Source organism: Lacerta agilis, chromosome Z, assembly GCF_009819535.1.
Source record: "Lacerta agilis isolate rLacAgi1 chromosome Z, rLacAgi1.pri, whole genome shotgun sequence".
NCBI classification, from domain to species: Eukaryota; Metazoa; Chordata; class Lepidosauria; order Squamata; family Lacertidae; genus Lacerta; species Lacerta agilis.
In genome coordinates this window covers 1,445,166-1,466,871 of record NC_046331.1, presented here as the reverse complement: position 1 = coordinate 1,466,871, position 21,706 = coordinate 1,445,166, and the positions used below count along the sequence as shown (strand labels likewise).

At 48.5% G+C, this 21,706-nt stretch overlaps 1 protein-coding gene across 9 annotated transcripts in view; it reads left to right on the top strand.

Moving 5' to 3' along the window:
- DAB2IP (DAB2 interacting protein) overlaps positions 1–21,706 on the top strand; it is a 230,449-nt gene that overhangs the window by 148,032 nt on the left and 60,711 nt on the right. The window contains exon 1 of one of the 9 annotated variants that reach the window (XM_033138347.1): positions 5,600–5,704. The exons of 7 other annotated variants lie outside the window; for them this stretch is intronic. The gene's annotated coding sequence lies outside the window, so the exon portion shown is untranslated. Of the gene's footprint in view, positions 1–5,599; positions 5,705–18,649; positions 18,709–21,706 lie in introns of those variants that run through there. One more of the 9 variants, XM_033138345.1, reaches the window with a different exon arrangement.

The window sequence follows — 21,706 nt, the reverse complement described above, 5'->3', positions numbered from 1 at the left end:
AGAGTCTCCCCTACCCCTGAACCAGTAACTCATTCCTCTGGAATTAAAGGAAATTACATCCTGTGCAGTATAAATCTGCATAAGCTGTATCCTCTGTAGCCAGGAGTGCCTTTAACCAGCTACGGCTGCTCCTGGGCAGGCATTTGGTAACTTCGAGGCTGCACTGCTGAAATGCGCTCTGCGTGGGGCTGCCCTTGGGTCTGGTTCTGAAGCTCCAGCGACTGCAGAGTGCGGTGGCCAGATTGCTGGTGGGGCCACCTGGCCGACAGTATGCGACACCCTTGTTCAGGCACCTGCGCTGGCTGCCCACCTGCTACTGAGCCAGGGTCAAGGCCCTTGTACCAATTTACGAAGCCCTGGACAACTTGGGTCCAGGGTACCCAGGGAGCGCCTGAGCTCTTATATCCCAGCTTGATCACTCAGGTCATCAGCAGGAGCACCGCTGGTCGTTACCTCAGTTGGTGAGGCTAATTTGACAACAACAAGAAACCGAGCCTTTGGTGTCCCACCAGCCCAGCCCTGTGGAACACTCTGCCACAGCAACAACAACAACAACAACAACAACAACAATTTATACCCCACCCATCTGGCTGGGTTTCCCCAGTCACCCTGGGCGGCTCCCAACAGAATATTAAAAACACGATAAAACATCAAACATTAAAAACTTCCCTAAACAGGGCTGTCTTCTAAAAGTCTTCTAAAAGTCAGATAGCTGCTTATTTCCTTGACATCTAGTGGGAGAGTGTTCCACAGGGCGGGCGCCACTACTGAGAAGGCCCTCTTCCTGGTTTCCTGCAAGCTCACTTCTCGCAGGGAGGGAACCACCAGAAGGCCCCAAGTGCCCTGGACCACTAGACATTCAGCAGTTGCCAACTTTTGCACCAACTTTTAAACACCTTTTGGCGGTAACTTACATTTGTTACACACACACACACACATGATTTTAATTTCATGGTTTTATGTTTGGATATTTACAGCATTTTATGAATATTTTTACAGCATAGCATTTTATGAATATTTTTATGAATGAATGAATGAATGAATGGAACCACTTTTGGGCTGGCCTGCACCTCTTGTTTTAGTTAGAAGATATGCCCGTGTGTGTGTGTGTGTGTGTGTGTGTGTGTGCATCTGATTGTGAGCACATTATCAAGTGGTTGTAAGGTTTTGTTTACTGGCTTTCCTCACACAATACAAAAAATAATAATATCTGTGAATGGTTGGATGTGGCTGATTCATCCAAACAGCTGTCTCCATCCCTGCCCACCTTTTTATTCATCTTTTGCCTACCCACAATGAGATCCAGGGAACTCCTGAAGCTGCAAAATGAATGGAGGGCACACCCCTTTGATTTAAAGGCTTTGTTTATGAAGTGGGGTGGGGTGGGGTGCGGAGAATGGAGACCCAGAAGCCTCAACCAGTGAAGAATTTATCCTTTGCTCTGAAACTGAGAGGCTCTCCCGAGACCAGGCACAAGAGGCAACCTATAATCAAGGCTTGGATGGTGACTAATCTCCATCCACTCTGAAAATGTCCAATTATTAACAGATGAGGATGATAATACAGGGGGGGGTAGTGTTGATTTGTTTTGTTTTGTTTTATTTAAAAAGGTCATCCGGCTGCAATGCTTTGCCTGCTCCCTTAATTTTAAAAATAAAACAACATGTGCTCTCTCGCCTGCATCCCTTTTGACTGCAGCAAGGGGGAAGGAAGGTGCCTCATTGACATGATTTGGTGGGTCTGAAAGAAATATGGTAATTCCAGACAGTTCCAAAAGGCCTGTGTGAGGCTGCCTTCTGTCTTCCTCGGGAATTATTTTTGGGACTTGGGATGCCCTGGCAGGGTGTGGTCAGTTTGTGGGGAAGGCTCGCGGAATGGGTCCTCCTCTCCTTTCCCATCCACAAACCTATTCCCTATCCTTCCAGTTTTTCTGCTTTGCTATATACAGGATAATACAGGGGTGTGAGGGGAGGAATTTGGTTAAGGACACAGCTGAATGCCAGCCTTCTCTATCTTGTTGGCATCCAACTGTCTCGAGAAACAATGGAGTGTGTCTCTGGGAGTGGAGCCAAACTGTTGTGTTAGCAGCAACGAAGTGACCTACCAGGGGCACAGGTCTGGGCAGCGTGTCTGGAGGTCCTGGGCTGCCCAGACAACAAGACCCTCCTCCTTTTGGCCACACTGATGTGGTGCAAAGGAAAGCAGAGCATGATGTCTGGCACCAGCTTGGCTGCAGGAGTTGCCGGAAGGAGGCATACAAGGCGGCATCTTGAGGAATCCACTCCAGATTTGTGTAGGGTTTACTCCAGTGTCTTTCCTTCTCCCAAAGATGTCCTGCAAGGCAGCGGAGGTTGAGGACCAGAGTTTCCCTTCTCCTAGATGGGCTCCCTTCCCAGGTGGACAAGCTCCATCCACCTGTCTCCAAATTTTGTGATGAGGCTGAAGGAGGGGGCATGCAGCAGAGCAAGTAAGGTGTGTAGCCTGGAAGGATTTCGCAAGGGCCAGCCAGATAGAGATTCCCCAATGCTGGTTTCGGGGGAATCACACCAAACGCGAGGTATATCATACAGAGAAACAACTGCTACCCTCCCTCCTGGGAAGGTTCAGCAGGGCTCTTAGCAGCCTCTCGTTATCATTTCACACAGCGCCACCAAACACCAACTCAGCGCTTGCTGCCTGAGCACCTTATCACAAGGTTTCAAGCCGGGCCTGCTTCCCAAAAGCTCATCTCCCCCACCTCAATTGTTTTTGTTGAAGCAAGGTGTGCCGCCCAGCCGGTGCCAGGAGCTACCTCCCACTCCATGACACCAGCGGTAACTATTCTCTGTAAACTCTTCATTTCCAAGAGTACTTTCCAAAGATAATCTTCTCCACTGCATTCAGCAGGTGCAGTCTGGGGGGTGAAGGGTGGGGTGGAGAGGCAGAAAAAGCAGTGAAAGTCTTGAGAAGCCAGAGCATGCTTCCAAAACAGTGCACGTTTCAGAATGTAAGAACACAGGAAGAGCCCTGAGGCTGGATCAGGCCAATGGTCCATTAAGTCCAGCATCCTGTTCTCACAGTGGCCAGCCAGGTGTCTCAATGAGAAACCCACAAGCAGAACCTGAACATCACAGCCCTCTCCCCTCCTGTGGTTCCTAACAGCTAGTACATCTCTGTCAATTTCTGTCTACTGGTGAGGGAGTCCACCTCCACAAACAAAATCCCTTTTTTTAGAAAAAATGGGGCGGGGTGTGTGTGTTGAAATCCTACCACCGCGGCTGCTGTGTTCTATATCTGCCACTCTCAGCCACTTCACAGATGCCACGATGCTCGCCCCCTCGGTTTTCCTTCCGGCAATCTGCTCTCACCAGTTGCCAATTAATTGCATATTGGTGTCTGCTCTCTTCCAGCAGTCTCGATAAACACAAGGAAGGCAGAATTTGAACAAACTCAGCCCTGACTGCTGCGGGGAGGGGGTGTGGGGTCTGTTGGCAGGCAGAATGAAAATCTGTCATTGTCTCGGGCATGTTATCTGCTTGCTTTTGAAAGCCGACTTGTGGGAAGGGGCTGGGCATAAGTGCTTTGCTGTTTCACTCCAGAGATGGTGCAGGATGCTGAGCCCAGAGTGCTGCTGTGTTCTTTTCTTCTTCTTCTTCTAAACTTGTTCAGGGTGGGAAAAGGCTTTAGTTGCTGGACTGCCCTTCAAGTCAAACACACACACACACACATATGCCAATTCTGTTTGTTTCAGAACATGTGTTTGTTATGAAGGACTTCTTCATGCAGCGTGAAAAAATGTTGGAAGATTAAGGACAGATAAAAGTCCTTCAGCATGCGGCACAAAGTTAAACTATGGAACTCACTACCACAAGGCCCTTGCAGAGCCAGGCTGAGGCCCGGGCCAGGTAGATAATGTGCCCCCCCTTTTTTTACCCTGGGGATTTCATGGCTTGAACCGTATCTGCATATAAAGACAAAATCGAAAATATAGATATACAATAGTGCTTTTAAAAAATACATAGAAGAGAAGAAGAGTTTGGATTTGATACCCCGCTTTTCACTACCCGAAGGAGTCTCAAAGTGGCTAACATTCCCCTTTCCCTTCCTCCCCGACAACAAACCCTCTGTGAGGTGAGTGGGGCTGAGAGACTTCAGAGAAGTGTGACTAGCCCAAGGTCACCCAGCAGCTGCATGTGGAGGAGTGGAGACGCGAACCTGGTTCCCCAGATTACGAGTCTACCGCTCTTAACCACTACACCACACTGGCTCTCTATATAGGAAAAAGGATTATTTTAAGTATAGGGAAAGGGATTGTTTTAAGTATTTACATTTAAATAATGGTGAGTGATTGTGAATATGCTGGCCGAGGCCACCTTTTGGAATCGGAGGCCCAGGCCAAGTGGCCCATATGACGCCCCCCCCCCCTCTGTTTGGGCCTGACTACCACAGGAGGCAGTGATGACCACATACTTGGACAGCTTTAAAAGAGGATTGTAAAGTCGGTAGAGCATGAGACTCTTAATCTTGGGGTCATGGGTTCGAGCTCCACGTTGGGCAAAAGGAGTTTGGTCCCTTCCAACTCCAAAGTTCTATGATTCTATTGTTATTATTGTTACAGTATTATTATTATTACTATTATTATTAGCACTTGTAAGCATTGCCTTCCCCTCCCTGATTTGCTCTGGCAATACTTGAGTCCCCACATACTTTCTAACAAGGCCAATGGACAATACAGTGCAGGCTATTGGAAACCAACCACAGACCATCAGATTTAGACAGAGCTTGCCCTGCAGCCTGGAACGTCAAAGGCAAAGCGTGGAAGCCTCTAAGGAGCCTCAGACCTGCCAATCTCTGTGCTGGGGAAGAAGGCGGCTAGTTTAGGAGGGGATGCTGTATAATCTGTCTGAAATCCACTGGTAAGGACCTGAGAAAGCCACAGCCTCTCTTCCTGGGTCAGGCCTTTTACCATCTCCCCAGCAGTCACGTCCCTTCATGGAGAGAACATGCTATCTTGGCTAAGGCACCCTGCACCCTGGGCTGGGCTTTGGCAGATGTGCCAGCCAGTTTAGATGTGACTTTGCACAGCGGCCTCTGGATAACAAAATCTGCTTGAACTTGGCCCTGTAGACCACCGGCAACCAGGTCAAAGCCAAGAGAAGGGCGTCTCTAAGCATCCCCAGAGCGCATCTCCAGAAAACCTCTGGGTCCCGACTTTGCGGTTGCTCAAACCGCTGGGAAAGCAGAAAAAGGCGAGAGTCTAACCGGTGTGCAATCAGTTCGGCGCGAGGGGAAGCCGCACCGTAGTTCTTCTGAGTACATGCACGATCTGTTCTCTCCTCCTATTTCCCGATTCCCAGAGGAAGGGAAGCGAGAAGGAGGGCGGGCCGGCAGCGCAAGCGAGGGGCCGAGCCGGGCCGGGCCGGGCTCGCCTTTGTCTCCTCCCTTCCCGCGGAACAAGGCAGCGGAGGGAGGGAGGGAGGCTGGATTGCGCCCTGGCTGAGTCCGCCTTTGCTGTTGTTGCTGCTGCTGCTTCTTGCTGCCAGGTCGAACCCCCGGGAGGATTGGGGCCCGGAATAGAAGGAAGAGAAGCATCGCCCGCCCCACTCCCCGAGCCAAGGGAGGCTGGGGAGCGATGGTGGCCAGCGCCAGACACGGCTCTGTGGGGCTTTCGGCGTGGCGCCTCTTTCTCCGAGGAGACCCGCAAGTGGCGGAGGCGGCTGCCAAGGTAGGGGCGCTGCGACACGGCCGGATCAGACGAACGCCCGCCTCGTTTGTTCTTGAGCAAGCCCCTCGGAGGTTACCCGGGTTGCAAGCGCGTTTCAGAGCTTGCAATGGGGAAATGGGGCAGCGGCGACCCTGCGCCTCTTTCCATCGGGAATAAGGCCCAGGGAAGGCGGCGGCGCTGGCTCTGCCCGGCGGCAAGGCGTCCTGGGAGCAAGCTCTTTTGCACGCGGGCGGGGGCACCTTGCTCCAGAGTAAGTGGGCGTTGGCGCGCTAGAATCAGGTGCGAGCTTGATCGGGAGCAACAACCGGTGCAGCGCTGGATGGCGCGCTTGCAGGGGCGGCAGATCTTGAACGCTCTTCCTCCTGAGCGAACACTCCCGCCCTGTGGGATGCAGGGGGGGGGCGCCTACTCCTGAGTAAACGCAGTTCCTGGAGTGGTTGCTTGTGACATGGGGCAGGGCCGCATTTATGCTTGATGAGGCCCTCAGCTACCGAAGGTAATGGGGCCCTTTATATGTCCAGCTGTCCTTTGTCAACAACAAATGTGGTAGTTTTTTGTGTTGAAAATATGCTATATGGTAATTTATGGACCTAATAGGTATCTAAAGCCATTTGCACATAACAAAATAAGTATTTTATCAAAGTAATTGTTGAAATGAAATACAATTAAGAAAAAAGTATATTAATAGTGAAATTTGGGGAGGGGGCAAGAGTGGGGCCCTAAGTTATAGCTTGTTTGTTGTTGTTCAGTCGTGTCCAACTCTTCGTGACCCCATGGACCAGAGCACGCCTCCCGCAGTTTGGCCAAACTGATGCCAGTCGCTTTGAGAACACTGACCAACCATCTCTTCCTCTGTCGTCCCCTTCTCCTTGTGCCCTTTAGGTATAGCTTGTTTAGCTTGTACCTAAATCCGGCACGGGGTGGGCTCACACGGGTCCCTTTTATATCCTCACAACAATCCAGTGAGGTAGCCCCCCCCCCCCAGCTCAAATCAGCCCCAGCCCACTATCAGCTCCTTGTTTGAGCAGTAATAATAGCATATTTGCATAGCTCGACATTTAACACCAGACTTCTCCAACGTGGTTCCCTCCAGATGTTTCAGACTAGGGCTGTGTTCATACCCTCTTATTTCATTTCCGCTCCACTTCCCTACCTCTCAATTCCTGCATTATACCTTAGCTTTCCCTATGACATAGAAGCACCTTTTTGGAATGCCTGCCAAATAATGTGCAAGTTTAGCCAGTGGTGGTGCAATGGTTAAAGGGTTGGACTAGGAGGAACTGGGCAGCCGGAGGTTCAAGTCCCCACTCAGCCCTGGAGCTCATTGGGTGACCTTGGGTCAGTCACTGCCTTTCAGCCTGACCCCCCCCCCCCTCAGTCTTAGAAACTGATATATGAAAGCTAGGAGCTAAATGGCACCTTAAACCGAGGTTATGTGCACAACAACGGAATGTCTAGGCGTCCTTTTTTTTAATAACAAGAATACCAAGCTGAAAATGAATGAACTGCAGCTAGAATCTTATGTTCATTTTTCACATGGTCTAGTCCTCATCTGAAGAATGCAAAAAAACAAAGTCATGCCCCCCCCCCCCGCCCCAATATTCTTAAGAGGATCTCTTCTCCATTCTTCAGAGAGTGGCTGGAAAGCGGGGAGTCAGAAAAGTATCATCTTTCTTTCCACACTGCAGGCAAGCCCTGGATCCTCCCTAAAAGCTCCTTTCCTTCATATAAATATATCTTTTTGGCACCACAATTAACACATATTAACGGCCTACACAATTGATGGCAGAGGCGCCACCTTGAGTGTCCAGTTTGCAAACCTAGGACTTAAGTGTCCTTCAATGATCCCACTCCAAAATTTGTTTTGATTTTAAGCATCACTGTGAGAGTCTGAGGTAGTTAACACTTTAACATGCACTACTTAAACCAGTGATGGCCAAACTTGGCCTTCCGGCTGTTTTGGGACTAAAATTCCCATCATCCCTAGCTAACAGGACTAGTGGTTCAGGGATGATGGGAATTGTAGTCCCAAAACAGCTGGAGGTCCAAGTTGGGCCATCACTGACTTAAACCATCATAAACTAACTGGCTAGTATATTTCAAATTAAAGCACATTATATATTAAAAGTACATTAAAACAAGGCAACTAAAACCTAGATAAAACATGTTGGGTTGAAAAGAAGAGGAAGTTTTCAGGCCCCCAATCCATGCACATTTTACTTGTGAGGAAGCCCCATTGAACTTGGTTGGGATTTACTTCCGAGTAACCGTGGCAATTTCAGTCTGAAGTTTTAGGCACAGTATTGGACCCAGAGCTCAGAAACAGATCGCATTTATGAAATTCCCTGTCACAAAACGCGCCTGGAATTCCGAATGGGAGCTTCGAACACTTCCTACCTCAGAGTTGTTGTGAGGGTTTAAAGATGGGGAGACAGAGAACTATGTTCACTATCTTGAGCTCCTTGGAAGAAAAGGTGGGAAACAAATGCAGTAAATAACCAAATAGATTTCTCTATTGTTTGCAAATGGATATTTTTCTGGAAGCAAAAACAACACAGAAATAAACTTGCGCAGTATTCCAGTAGAGTTCAGGAAGTGGTTTTCACGTCACGTGTAAGCTTCAAATCTAACTTGGAAAATTAACAGGGAAACATCTGGAAAATGGGAGGAAACGTGAATTCAGATTGTAACTCCCACAGACCCCAGCCAGCATGCAGGTTGAGGAAGGCTGGTCTAGCCATTACACCACACTGCTTATTTTACTTGCACCCAGTGCAAGGAGTTACATGCAGGCTGTTTGGGAGCTCAGGCTGGAATGAATGCAGTTTTGGAAAGAGGAAGCAGCTTTTCTGTGTTTGATGCCACTGCTGGTTATTCCACCACTCTTTGGCCCTCCTCACTCGGTGGCTTTTCTCTGTAAATTGCCAAGCTGGGATTCGTAAGGGTTCAAATCCCCACTTAGCTATGGTGCTCAATGGGTGACTTCAGGCCAACCTTACAGGGTCACTGGGTGGATAAAAGTAGGGTTCAAGAAGCACGCATGCTGCCCTGATAGGGCATATCATTTTAGGGGAATGAAATGCAATTTTTGCTAATTTCTTAAGTGATTAGTCTTAACGATATATTTTGGGGTATTCTAATCTGCTATTAATTTTGTGATTGGACAACATTTAACTTGGCAAGTCTACATCTGATGAAGAAACACATAAACTGCTTTCAGAAAACCAAATAGTTTTTATTTTACCACCTGAAAATTTCATTTCTTTTCACTTTTAATTAGTTTACTGCCTTTCTGTATTACTATGCTCAAGGCAATTTACAAGCTGAAGAAATAACGAAGATCTCACACCTTATAAAAATCTGATCTAATACAAAAAGCCAGAATAACATAATAAACAACGTATCAAAAAAGCAATATTCAATAATCCATTAGAATATAAACAGTACACAAGAAAAACTAATATCAGCAAATAATAAATAAACAGAAATTCACTCTTAACAATAAATAATTACTAAACTATAATCAATAAAAATAACAGCAATTCACAATGCTTAAAATACCACAATGCATATAAAACCAATGGAGAAATAATAGCACACAATGTATAAAATTATATAAAATGCTAAATGGTAATGATAAATGATAATATGTTGTTGTTGTTATAACTGCAAATACTTGGCAATCATTTTTTATGATTTCTTTGCAGTTTTACACACAATTTACTTACCGAGCAAAACTAAATTATATTAATTTAACCAAAACATCTTTTGAATTCCCAAGTCATGCCGCAGCTTTTTAGCATCTCTCATTTTTGTAATTTGAAAGTTGAAAAATTCAGCACGCCTGCCAAAGATGCAAATTCCTTGCATTCGTGTAACAAACAAAACACTTGGTTCCCTGAAATGGCTAGGCTGAGACTACCTTGAGAAAGTTGCCCCGAATGCTCGGTGAAGATTTGAACCCAAGACTTCCTGGCCTAGCCTCTGTGCTCTATGCGTAATGCTTCACACTGGCCTTGATAATGCTCTAGAGAGCACTGCAGACCCTCTCCCCCCCAAAAGGGGGTGCAGCTGGGGGAAGGGCTGTGGCTCTGGGGTAGAGCACCTGCTTTGCATGCACAAGGTCCCGGGTTCAGCTGCCCACATCTCCGGTCCAGGTGGGGTTAGGAAGGAGCCCTGCCTGGAACCCCAGAGAGCCACTGCCAGTCAGGGCAGCCAATACTGAGTTTGGTGGCATGGTGTATAACAGGCATGCCCAACAGGCAGATTGTGATCTACCGGTAGTTCACTGGACGTCTGCGGTAGATCACTGGTAGATCATTGGCTCCCCACAAAGAAGCTGAACAACTGTGGCTCCCCTAAAAAAAGCTCAACATTTTACCTCCTCCCTGAAAAAACTCAACAACTTTGACCCGAACCCCTCCAAAATGGGCCTTCCTCCTTCCTAAACTGAACCCCCCAAAAGGAGATAGATCACTGCCGGTTTTTAACTCTGTGAGTAGATCTCAGTCTCTTGGGAGTTGGCCACCCCTGGTATATAAGGCTTCGGACATCAAAGCATCTTGTGTTAAGGGACTCGAGGACTAGAATGGTGCTTAATTTTTTAAGGAGGAGACTAAAACTTAATGTCTGAGCAACTGCTCTGTTTGCTGAATTTTCCAAGCTCAATTCCCACGCCACCCTAGCACACACACACACACACACCCCAACCGGGTAGGGCTAGGAGGGCTGCCACCTGGAGAGCTGCTACTGGTAAGTGTTGACCCTACCAAGCTCAATGGATCAGGGCCTGACTTGTTTATGAGGCAACCTCCATTGGTTCTTAATATTATATTAAAAAGCAGACCGTTTTGTTAGCATCGCTCAAGAGCTGGGAAATGTCCCTAGGCGCTGAGCATTGAAACAAAATGCGGTCATCTTGCCATTTCTGCTGCTGTGGGAAGAAGGTGGGTGTTCCCTTCCTTACCCCTTACCACCACCACCCCCAACTTTCGCTGCTTAAGTATTCCAGGCTAGTGAAAAACTGAGCTAGATGATAAGAGAACTAACCAGATTCCCAGCTGCTGCTGCTGAGATAACCACTCTGGCTTCTAGTCCTCTCTGCTTTGAAAGTTTGGGGTGGGGAGGTGGAGGAGGCGCAACCTCTCTCTGAGGTGTCAATTTGTTGACATGTTTCTGTTATTCCTCCTGTTTCTTGGCTCAGTGTACAAAGCAAGCAGCCAGAAAATCAGAGGATGTGAATTTCTTTCTTTTTTAAAAAAAAAGGAGGAAAAGCAAGAGCCAGCCAGCTGCTCCCACCCCCCCTCAAAAAACCAAAACCAAAAACCCAACTGCAAGCATCACAGACTTGGATAAAAGCGACACAGCTTTTATTAGAATTTTACGAGTCAGTTCAGTGTCTTGTGGTGATCAGTGTAAGACCTTCAAGACCTTGCTGGTTGGTGCTGGAATCTTCAGAGTGACCCTGCGAAAGGGGGCCTGTGCTTGTTAAACCTATTTGGCAGAAGGAATGGTGCTTATCTAAGGCCTTCGGGGTCCATGCATGACTGAGGGAAGGCTATCATTGCCCCCCTGCATGCTTCCTAGTCCTGTCCCCTCCCCAAAAAAATTCCATAGTGTCCCGTTCATGTTCAGTCCTAAGGAACTCCCCTTGTAGCTAATTGGGGAGGAAGAGGGAGAGAAGTTCTCGTGTTTCGCAAATGATAAAATAAGGAAAATGTTATGAACTATCTATATAGAGATATATAGATAGTTCCTGCATTGATTCCTGCATTGCAGGGTGTTGGACTAGATGACCCTTGGAGATCCCTCCCAACCCTGCGATTCTATGAGGTCTTACTTTATAGGCTATGTTTTACAGCAGGCTTTGCCAACCTGGTACAGGAGCTTCCGCCTATAAAAATGTGGCAGCTCTGTGTCAAACGGGCACGAGGGTTATCTACATGGGGGGCGGGGGTTGTATGTAAAAAGCAAACTGTGTGTTTGTTTGTTTGTGTGTGTGTGTGTGGTTACTGTCAGGTTTGTCGACTGCCTTTCCTTTGGTAGGCTGTTCTGTATGATTACAGTATTTATTTGGCATGCAAAATTTAACTGACCTGGCCAGCTTGGCAAGGAAGCTCTTTTACTGTTTGCAGATTATTATTGCACGGGCTGCTCCACAGCCCTCCTCCTCCTCCTCCTCCTCCTCCTCCTCCTCCTCCTCCCAGCATTCCTTGAATCAAACAGCACAAGATTCATGTGTACGTTGAAGCCTTCGCATGTGCTCAGTTGAGGCTCATAGGCAATGGCTTGCCTAAAACCAGCTTGTGGAGGAGGAGGAGGCAATGATAGCACTGTAATGCTGTTCAGAGAATTGCAGAGCATCTGAATGCATCATCTTCATAGGCTTAGCTGGACCAAGGCCAATAACCTGCTTGTGTTGCCAGCCTTAGTCCTGAGTCATATGAAGTCATAGTAGAGAGTGTCTCTGAGCCTCTGCAGAGTGTACATGAGTTGTAGCATTACGAAAGAGACAGGAGAACTTTTCTCTGTGCGCTTTCCCCATGCTATGCATCGTTTTTATAGACTCCAATCATGTCTCCTCTTGTCACCTTTCCTCTAAAGTAAAAGGTCCTAAGAACTGCAGCCTTTCCGCACATGGGAATCCCTGCATCTCCTCGATCATTTTTGGCTGCCCTTTTCTGAAACCTTTCCAGCTCCAGCGTATCCTTTGTGACCCCGTGACGTGCATAAGTGAGGCAGATTTGTGTGTTCCTTCTTGTAAGCTGCTTGTTCTGTGGCATCTTGAGATTCCACCAGGCTCTGCCCACACACCTGAGCATCAGCTCCTGTGTGTGGTTTCCAGCATTAGAGCATTGGTCAAGGAGTTGAGACGCCCACTTTCCAATCCCTTCTCTGTTCTGAAGCTCAGCAGGGGACACCAGGCCATTCAGCCACTCTTAGCCTACCCTGCCTTGCAGAGTAGTTGCACAGATAATTTTGAGGGTGCTGCTGCTGAGGGGGACCATGCATGCTGCCCCTGGCCTCCTCTGGGGAAACGGGACAGGTTAAAAACAGTTTTTCATGGAAATATACCTTTGCAACAATAATGGCTGCAGATTTGGTGACTTCAGAGTGATATTCTCAGGAGCAGTAGTGCTGCTCCCCACCCCCAAAAAACTCCAATCCTTGCATTGCACAAACGTAAAGCTTTGCTGTGTTTTATTTCCCCCAGTCATGTTTCTGTTTTTTAAATGAAGAGGTCCGTGGAGAACCTTTGCAGTGGCCTTGCCAGGCCCCAGGGTGAGGTTTTGAGCCAAGCTGCAGCTTGTGGGTGGCGAGGGGGGGGGGAAATACAGATGCCCTCTGCTGAGGTTATAAAGGGGGAAAGAGCTGGACCCAGAGACATGGGCTGCTGCCAAGAGATTTACGGCAAACAACGGGGTGGGTAGGGGTGGGGGTGGGGTTGGGGAGCAGGCGCCAAGGTAATAAAGCGAATGACTTCAGCAGTAGCCTTTAAAAAGACGATTGCCTCATCGGCCGAGTGAGCATGGCGAGGTGCACCTGCCAGTAACTCTCTTGGTGGGGCTACGTCACTTGGGCTTTGGGGTTGTCTGGGCGCTGCCGGAAGAAGGCTGGAGTCTTGTAGCTGAAGTGGCACCCACCCACCCATATTTGGAGGGGGCAGCTCTTATACAGGATTCACCATAACTCCACCTCCCATTGATTCACATCCCATTGATTTCTGTTGCTCCAACCAGGGCTATGTGTAAAGAGCCAGTGGGTGCTGAGTGTCAGTGGGGGCTAAGTGTCAGACTTGGGCTTGGGCGACCAGGGTTCGAACCCCCCCCCCACTGGGTGACCTTGGGGGTCAGTCACTGCCTCTCAGTCTAACCCACCTTGCAGGGTTGTTGTGGGAGAAGAAGGAGAATCATAGAATCCTTGAGTTGGAAGAGACCCAAAGGGCCATCCAGTCCAACCCCCTGCCAAGCAGGAAACACCATCCAAGCATTCCTGACAGATGGCTGTCAAGCCTCCGCTTAAAGACCTCCAAAGAAGGAGACTCCACCACACTCCTTGATAGCAAATTCCACTGCCGAACAGCTCTCACTGTCAGGAAGTTCTTCCTAATGTTTAGGTGGACTCTTCTTTCTTGTAGTTTGAATCCATTGCCCCGTGTCCGCTTCTCTGGAGCAGCAGAAAACAACCTTTCACCCTCCTCTATAGGACATCCTTTTATATATTTGAACATGGCTATCATATCACCCCTTAAGCTTCTCTTCTCCAGGCTAAACATACCCAGCTCCCTAAGCCGTTCCTCAGAAGGCATCGTTTCCAGGCCTTGGACCATTTTGGTTGCCCTCTTCTGGACACGTTCCAGCTTGTCAGTATCCTTCTTGAACTGGGGTGCCCAGAGCCAGTACACTACCTTGAGCTCCTTGGAGAAAAAGTTGGTGCATAAATGCAGTCAATCAATCAATCAATCAATCAATACTGTAGTTAGTCAGCCAGCCAGAGGCTTCGTACTACAACTCCCCCGGACCTGGTCTCTGTAGCAGGGCTGTGGCTAGGGAGTGGAGCCCCCAGTCTTTTACTTCATGCTCTAGATATCTTGCCCTTCTCCTTCTCCTCACTCACCAAGAGGCCAAATTCTGTACATTTATGTGAATTTCTGTCACGGGCCCAGTCCACAAGTCCCCTTTAAGTGCCTAGCAGCATCCCTGTAGTGCAACCTCTTGGCAGGGGTAACGGCGGTTTTGCCAGGCTAAAACTCAGGGAAGGCTGAAGCAGACCTTTGGCCTGGCCTGGCCTGGCTCTTCTTACATTCTTTAAAATTAGGAAGGGTTTAATGCAGGGCTTCCCTGGCTCTTGTTCCTGAGGCTGCAGCTGGTGCAGAATGCTGCAGCGCGGTTGCTGGCAGGAGCGAGGCCTCGTCTGCATCCAGCACCTGCGCTCAGAGACCTGCACTGGTTTCTGAACTGCTTCTGGGCCGGGTTCAAGGGGTGTTGCTGTTAGCGTGTAAGGGCCTGAACAACTTGGGAGCAGCTTACGTCCTGCGAGATCGCCGTGCCCCACATGTGCCCACTCAAGCACTTCAGTCGGCTGAAGAAATCCATCCTTGAGAAATAGGTATCACAGAATTGTAGAGTTGGAAGGGACCCCGAGGATCATTTAGCCCACCTCCCCCGCGTTGCATTTGTCCTGCAAAGGGGTCAAACCTGCGACCTTAGCGTTATCAGCACCATGTGCAGCATTGCCCACTCTTTGGAACTCCCAGCCTCTTGAAACCAGGCAGGCACTTTCGCTGTACTCTTCTCCGCACCTGCTAACTAGCATTTTCGTTCAGACGAGCCAACTTTGATGTTTAGAAAGCTGCTGTAATCTGTTACTCGTCCATTGATTGATTGATTGATTGAATTAATTTGTATACCGCCCTATACCTGGAGGTCTTGGGACGGATCACATACATTTTGAAATAATGGCAACCCTGGTAGTGTCATCACTCATGGAACTGGGAAACGGACTCTGTGAAAGGATGAAACTGTTGTTGATTCTTCTTAATAATACTTCCTGCTTCTTTGTCGTATCTTTCTCGTAAACCGCTTTGAGGTGACGGTGGTTTTTGCATGAAACAAAGCAAATAAATGAAATGAAATGATATAAGGGTGGGCGAGTCCCAGGTGCTGGGCAGAAGGCCGGGGGGGCACATCTGGGAGGTTTTGTGGGGCCCTGGCAAATGTCAGCAGAGAACACGGGTGATGGCATCAGAAAGGTGCCCCTTACAGGACTTCGGCCCGTGGCAAGCAACCTGGCACCGCTGGTGAGGACGGGCATGGAAAGCGCGCAGTCAGCGTGGCCGAGATTGGTGATTAATTTGTCACGGAGTCCTTTCCACGCTTTTCCTGACAAGAGCTCATAAATCCTCATCTACTCTGCTCTTGAGCCCCAGCAAGCAAGGCAGATTGGAGAAGGCAGTTGGTGGGGCTGCGCACACTCGCTCTCATTACTGCTTCTGTTACCCGTGTCTGCCTTTTCTCCCCTCCCTCATCCAAATGTTTCGGGGTGGGTGGGATGGGGGACAGTATGCCTTCCAAGCCAGGGCAGGATCAGCAATGTGGGGGAGAGAGAGAGAGAGAATACCAAACCTGTTGGACCCAGCAGTGGTACCTCCTCAAAAAGAACTCAACACTTCAGTATGGCAGCACCTAAACTTTGGAACTCCCTGCCTATTGGTATTGGACAGGTGCCTCCACTGTACTCTCTTTGGCAACTGCTATAAACATTTTTATTCAGGCAAGTCTACTCAGTTGTTTAGGGCGCTGATGCCAGTTTAATCAGTCCTTGGTCTGATACTATGATTGTTCTATATATGGTTTCCGTAAACTGCTTTGAGGCTTGTTTGTTGCTTTGCAATCAAGCAGTGTATAAACATTGTGAAATAAAAGAGAGGTATGTCAAGACCTTGCTCTGTTCCTTTTAAGGATCCCGTAGGCAGAGTCCTACCTGAGACCCTTGAGAGCTGCTGCCAGTCAGAGCGAGAGGCAGTCCTGAATTAGGCAGGCCAGCGCTTTGACTCGGAATAAGGTGTGGTGTGCATAAAGGCCATACATTTAAGGCAGATTTCCCCCCACCCCCCTAAGTCTTGACAGTTGTAGTTTGCTAAGGGTGCTGAGAACCTTCCCCCATTCCCCTCCCAGAATTGTAGCCCTGGGAAGGGAATATTGGGTGGGTGTCCTGCTAGCAACCCCATGTAAAATTTAATTTTATGTAATAAAATTAAAGCAGATGGGAGCACAAAATGGCCATCCTAGGTCATTTGGGCTGTTAATACTGTAATATGATCCTGGTACATTTTTTAAAATCCCCATTCTATAACTAAGGCACACCCGATGCTAAATTACAGAGAGGCTTAGTAAGGGCAGCTGCCCAGGCATACTGTTACTGAGATGGCTTCAGCTCAGTCCTGAGTCTATAGCTTAACACCCTTTGTGGGTCCAGCATTTGTGGGGCAGCAAGATGAAGAAGGTAAAGTAAAGGTAAAGGGACCCCTGACCATTAGGTCCAGTCGTGTCCAACTCTGGGGTTGCGGCGCTCATCTTGCTTTATTGGCTGAGGGATCCGGCATACAGCTTCTAGGTCATGTGGCCAGCATGACTAAGCCGCTTCTGGCGAACCAGAGCAGCGCATGGAAACGCCGTTTACCTTCCCGCTGGAGCGGTACCTATTTATCTACTTGCACTTTGACGTGCTTTTGAACTGCTAGGTGGGCAGGCAGGAGCTGGGATCGAGCAACGGGAGCTCACCCTGTCACCGTGGGGATTCGAACCACCGACCTTCCCATCGGCAAGCCCTAGGCTCTGTGGTTTAACCCACAGCGCCCCCCATGAAGAAGTTACAAGTACTTAAATAATCAGCAGCCAGGAAAATATACGTATCTATATCTGTATCTATATCTATATATCGTGCATTGCCAGCCCAAGGTAAAAGCAGTCTATCTGAGCAGCAAGATCTTTAAATTTCAGCAATAGTCCTTTGCTACCCATGATTTTTAATTTCTCCGCTGCAAAGCGGACTTGTTATCTCCAGCGACAAAGTCCACATTTGAAGGGCCGAGGGCGGCAGAGATAAACGATTGTTTAAAAAATCCTTTTCCAAGGGATGCTGAGGAATGCACGGTTCCTGGACTTTGGACTCTGACTTAAGAGGATCGGGCCGAGGCAATTCCCTGCGGCTCCCACTTCTTAGCGCAGGGCCCAATCCTCCCATGAAGTTCTCTACGGCCCTGGTTGATCCCAGGTGGCTGTGGGAAGTTCCCACAGAAGTGGTAGAAGCCTCTTCCTTGCAGGGTTTCCCCCCTCTTGTTGCTGACAGAATTCCTGTGCCTTTAACAGATTAAGTGATGCCACACGGAAATTCATCAGGGAAGTCCCTCTCCCCCCCCCCACTCCGCCAGCTTGGCACAGGAAACTCACCGGGTGTCACCTTGGAGTCAGCCTCATTCCCTCTCTCAGCATACCTTACCTTGCAGGGTTGTTGTGGGGGTTAAATGAGGAGAGGGAGAACCAGGTATATGTGCCGCCTCAACCTCCTTGGAGGAAAAAGGTGGGATATAAATTAAATGAATGAATGAATGAATGGTACCACTTAGAACAGGGGTCAGCAAACCTTTTAAGCAGGGGGCCGGTCCACTGTCCCTCGGACCTTGTGGGGGGCCGGACTATATTTTTTGGGGGGGAGGGGGGATGAACAAATTCCTATGCCCCACAAACAACCCAGAGGTGCATTGTAAATAAAAGGACACATTCTACTCATGTAAAAACACTCTGATTCCCGGACCGTCCACGGACCAGAATTAGAAGGCGATTGGGCCGGATCCTGCCCCTGGGCCTTAGGTTGCCTACCCATGACTTAAAACTTAGGAACAGGGGCACCATTCAGTCTCCCGACTCTTCTATGCTGGACCCCAGATTGTCAAACTCTCCCAGTTTTCCTTTAAAAAAAAAAAACTTATTTTAAAAAGCACAAAGCTTTGCTCATGCAGGGCACCTGGACGTACTGCAGAGTGTCGCACGCCACCTTGATTTTGCTGCGCCCCTGCCTATCTGTGCCCAGAGTGCTTTTGAGTTCTGAGCAATGCTCCTCCATGGATATTCGGGGAGACCTGTCCATCCCGCTTCTGCCTGTCCCTTTAAAAGCCCCTGCCTGCTGCAGAAGGAGTTAATAATATTGGCTTTGTCTGCGAACTGGCCGAGGATTGTTCCCTGTAGACTGCGTGCTGGAACAGTTTCCTGAGGCCGCAGGGAGCTGGGCTGGGGGCCAAGAGGCAGCATGCTGAGCCCGGCTGCTCACACCATACAAGGAGGTCTGATGAGGAGAGGAGGCTTACTTCCTGCTTGGTGGGTTGGTGGGTGAGGGCAGGAGGAGATACCAGACTTGCTTCCCGCCTCCACTGTCTGCTCCTCACCTGCAAGAAAACAGAGAAAACTGAAAATTCTGGAGGAGACTGGGAAGCTAAACTCACCATGGTAAGTAAGATCTTGCAAGCTTTGCTGTCCGGAGTTTGTGTTGCTCAGAAAACAAAACAATTCCAGGGGTGGCTCCATGCGCACAGCGCATTCTTCCATCATCGCCTCCTTCCGCCTGCAGGCCGAAAGAAAATTCCTCTCGTTCTTCTGGAGCTCTGCAATCTGGCACTCCAGTTTACACCCCCTCCTTCCAACAGTGATTTTAGAAGAAGGAAAGATCCCCAAACAACCAAACTGTGTCTCAAAAACAGGATGCTCTTTTTATAGCCGGCCTGGTTGTGTTTCACGCAAAGGATGGTTCCCTCGCCTTCCTCCTGGGGACTCAAATCTGTGCGATTTATGGAGGGGAGGGGAAATGTTGCATTTTGCCACTTTCTTCTTCTCCTCCTCCTCCTTCTTTTGCAAGCACAGGCACAGTGTTTCCCGTTTCCTCGTCCACAGTGTATTTTGGTGCCTGGGGCTGCATTTACCCAGACTGGTATGTGCCACCAGAGATGCCTCAGGTGACTGTGGGAAGTTCCCACAGACGGAATGAAAGCCCTGAAGGGCAAAATAGACAGCAGCCTCATTGACAATTTCATTTCCCAGAAGCTAGAAGAAGCAACACAGGGATCATCTGTCTTGGACCCGGTCCTCACCGATAGGGAGAAACTGATTGGCGAAGTGGAAGTACTGGGAAACTTGGGAGGGAGTGATCATGTCCTCTTGGGTTTCATGATACAGAGGCAAGGGAAAGCTGAGGGTAGTCGGACATGATGCACTCTGGACTTTAAGAAGGCCAATTCAAAAAGGTGAAGGAGCTACTGGGTGAGATCCCATGGTCAGAAATACTCAAAGAGAAGGGAGACCAAGATGGATAGGAGTTTATAAAAGGAGAAATATTGATATAATTTAGTTGGTTAGAGCATGGTGCTGATAACACCACAGTATTCCAGGTGTGGTCTGATCAAGGCAGAATAGAGTGGTACTATGACCGGAAACTGCAATTAATCCAGAATGCGGCATCTAGACTGGTGACTGGGAGCAGCCGCCGGGACCACATAACACCGGTCCTGAGAGATCTGCATTGGCTCCCAGTACGTTTCCGAGCACAATTCAAAGTGTTAGTGCTGACCTTTAAAGCCCTAAACGGCCTCGGTCCAGTATACCTGAAGGAGCGTCGCCACCCCCCATCGTTCAGCCCGGACACTGAGATCCAGCGCCGAGGGCCTTCTGGCAGTTCCCTCACTGCGAGAAGCAAAGCTACAGGGAACCAGGCAGAGGGCCTTCTCGGTAGTGGCACCCGCCCTGTAGAACGCCCTCCCATCAGAAGTCAAGGGAATAAACAACTACCTGACATTCAGAAAATAGCTGAAGGCAGCCCTTTTTAGGGAAGTTTTTAATGTGTGATATTTTTGTATCTGATTTTTGTTGGAAGCCGCCCAGAGTGGCTGGGGAAATCCAGCCAGATGGGCGGGGTACAAATAATAATAATAATAATAATAATAATAATAATTATTATTATTATTATTATTATTATTATTATTATTATTATTTCTTCCCTTGATCTGAACACTCTTCTTCTTCTTCTGTGATCCCTCGTAGCCGAGTAAGATTGTCTTCCATGAACATGGTCTTAACCGTGAGTCCGTAAGTGACTGTGGAGGCCAATTCTGGATCCACACGTCCTTGCACAGTGGGGACATAGGTTTCTGGAGCAGGAGTTGATCATGGTGAGGGTTTGCCAAGTGTGCCTTCCTCTTATCAGATTTATCCCTTTCGTCCTGAGTTCAAGTGTCTTCAAAGCCCATGACACCTTTGTTCTCCAACTGGAGCGCTCACAGGCAAGTGTTTCCCATTTGTCAGTGTTTATACTACATTTTAAAAGATTTGCCTTGAGAGAGTCTTTAAACCTCTTTTGTTGACCGCCAGCATTACACTTTCCATTTTTAAGTTCGGAGTAGAGTAGTTGCTTTGGAAGACGATCATCAGGCATCTGCACAACGTGACCAGTCCAACGAAGTTGATGTTGAAGAACCATTGCTTCAACACTGGTGATCTTTGCTTCTTCCAGTACACTGGCATTGTGGTCTACTAAGACCCCTAGATGCTTTTCACATATATACTACTGGCAGTCCAGTAGTATAATATACCGGTATGTTACTGGATTGCTAATATTATAATCTTCAAATATCTGAAGGACTGTCACATGGAAGATGGAGCAAGCTGCTGCTCTGCAGCGCAGGACCCAAACCAGTGGATCCAAATAACAAGAAATGAGACTTTAACTAAACATTAGAAATAACTGTCTGAGGGTAAGAGCTGCCTGACAGTGAAGTTGTCTCCCTTGGGAGGTGGTAGACTCTCCTTCCTCGGAGTTTCTTAAGCAGGGGTTGGGTGGCCACTTGCCAGAGATGCTATAGTTGTGCTTCCTGCCTTGCAGGGGGTTGAACTAGATGACCCTTGTAGGTTCCCTTCCAACTCTGGTTCTATGATTCTATTCAGAGCATGGAACTCAGGAGCTGGAATTACTCTGGATTTAGTGGCCATGCGTGACCTTCCACATATCCCTGAAGGAATCTGTCCTTGAACATTCAGGGGTCCTGTGTGGTGTAGTGGTTAAGAGCGGTGGACTCGTAATCTGGTGAACCGGGTTCGCGTCCCCGCTCCTCCACATGCAGCTGCTGGGTGACCTTGGGCTAGTCACACTTCTTTGAAGTCTCTCAGTCCCACTCACCTCACAGAGTGTTTGTTGGGGGGGGGGAGGAAGGGAAAGGAGAATGTTAGCCGCTTGAAGACTCCTTCTGGTAGTGATAAAGCGGGATATAAAATCCAAACTCTTCTTCTTCTTCTTCAGTTGAGGGGGGAAGTTTAGACTCAGAATATCACCCCTCTGATGATTTGGCCCATTTGAGTTACCCTTTCATACTAGTGTCCTTGAGGCATTTCCTACCTCCAAGAAAAGTCACTTAACAAGGAATCCTCATGTTTGCCTTAGCTGCGTCCTAGGTGTGTTTAC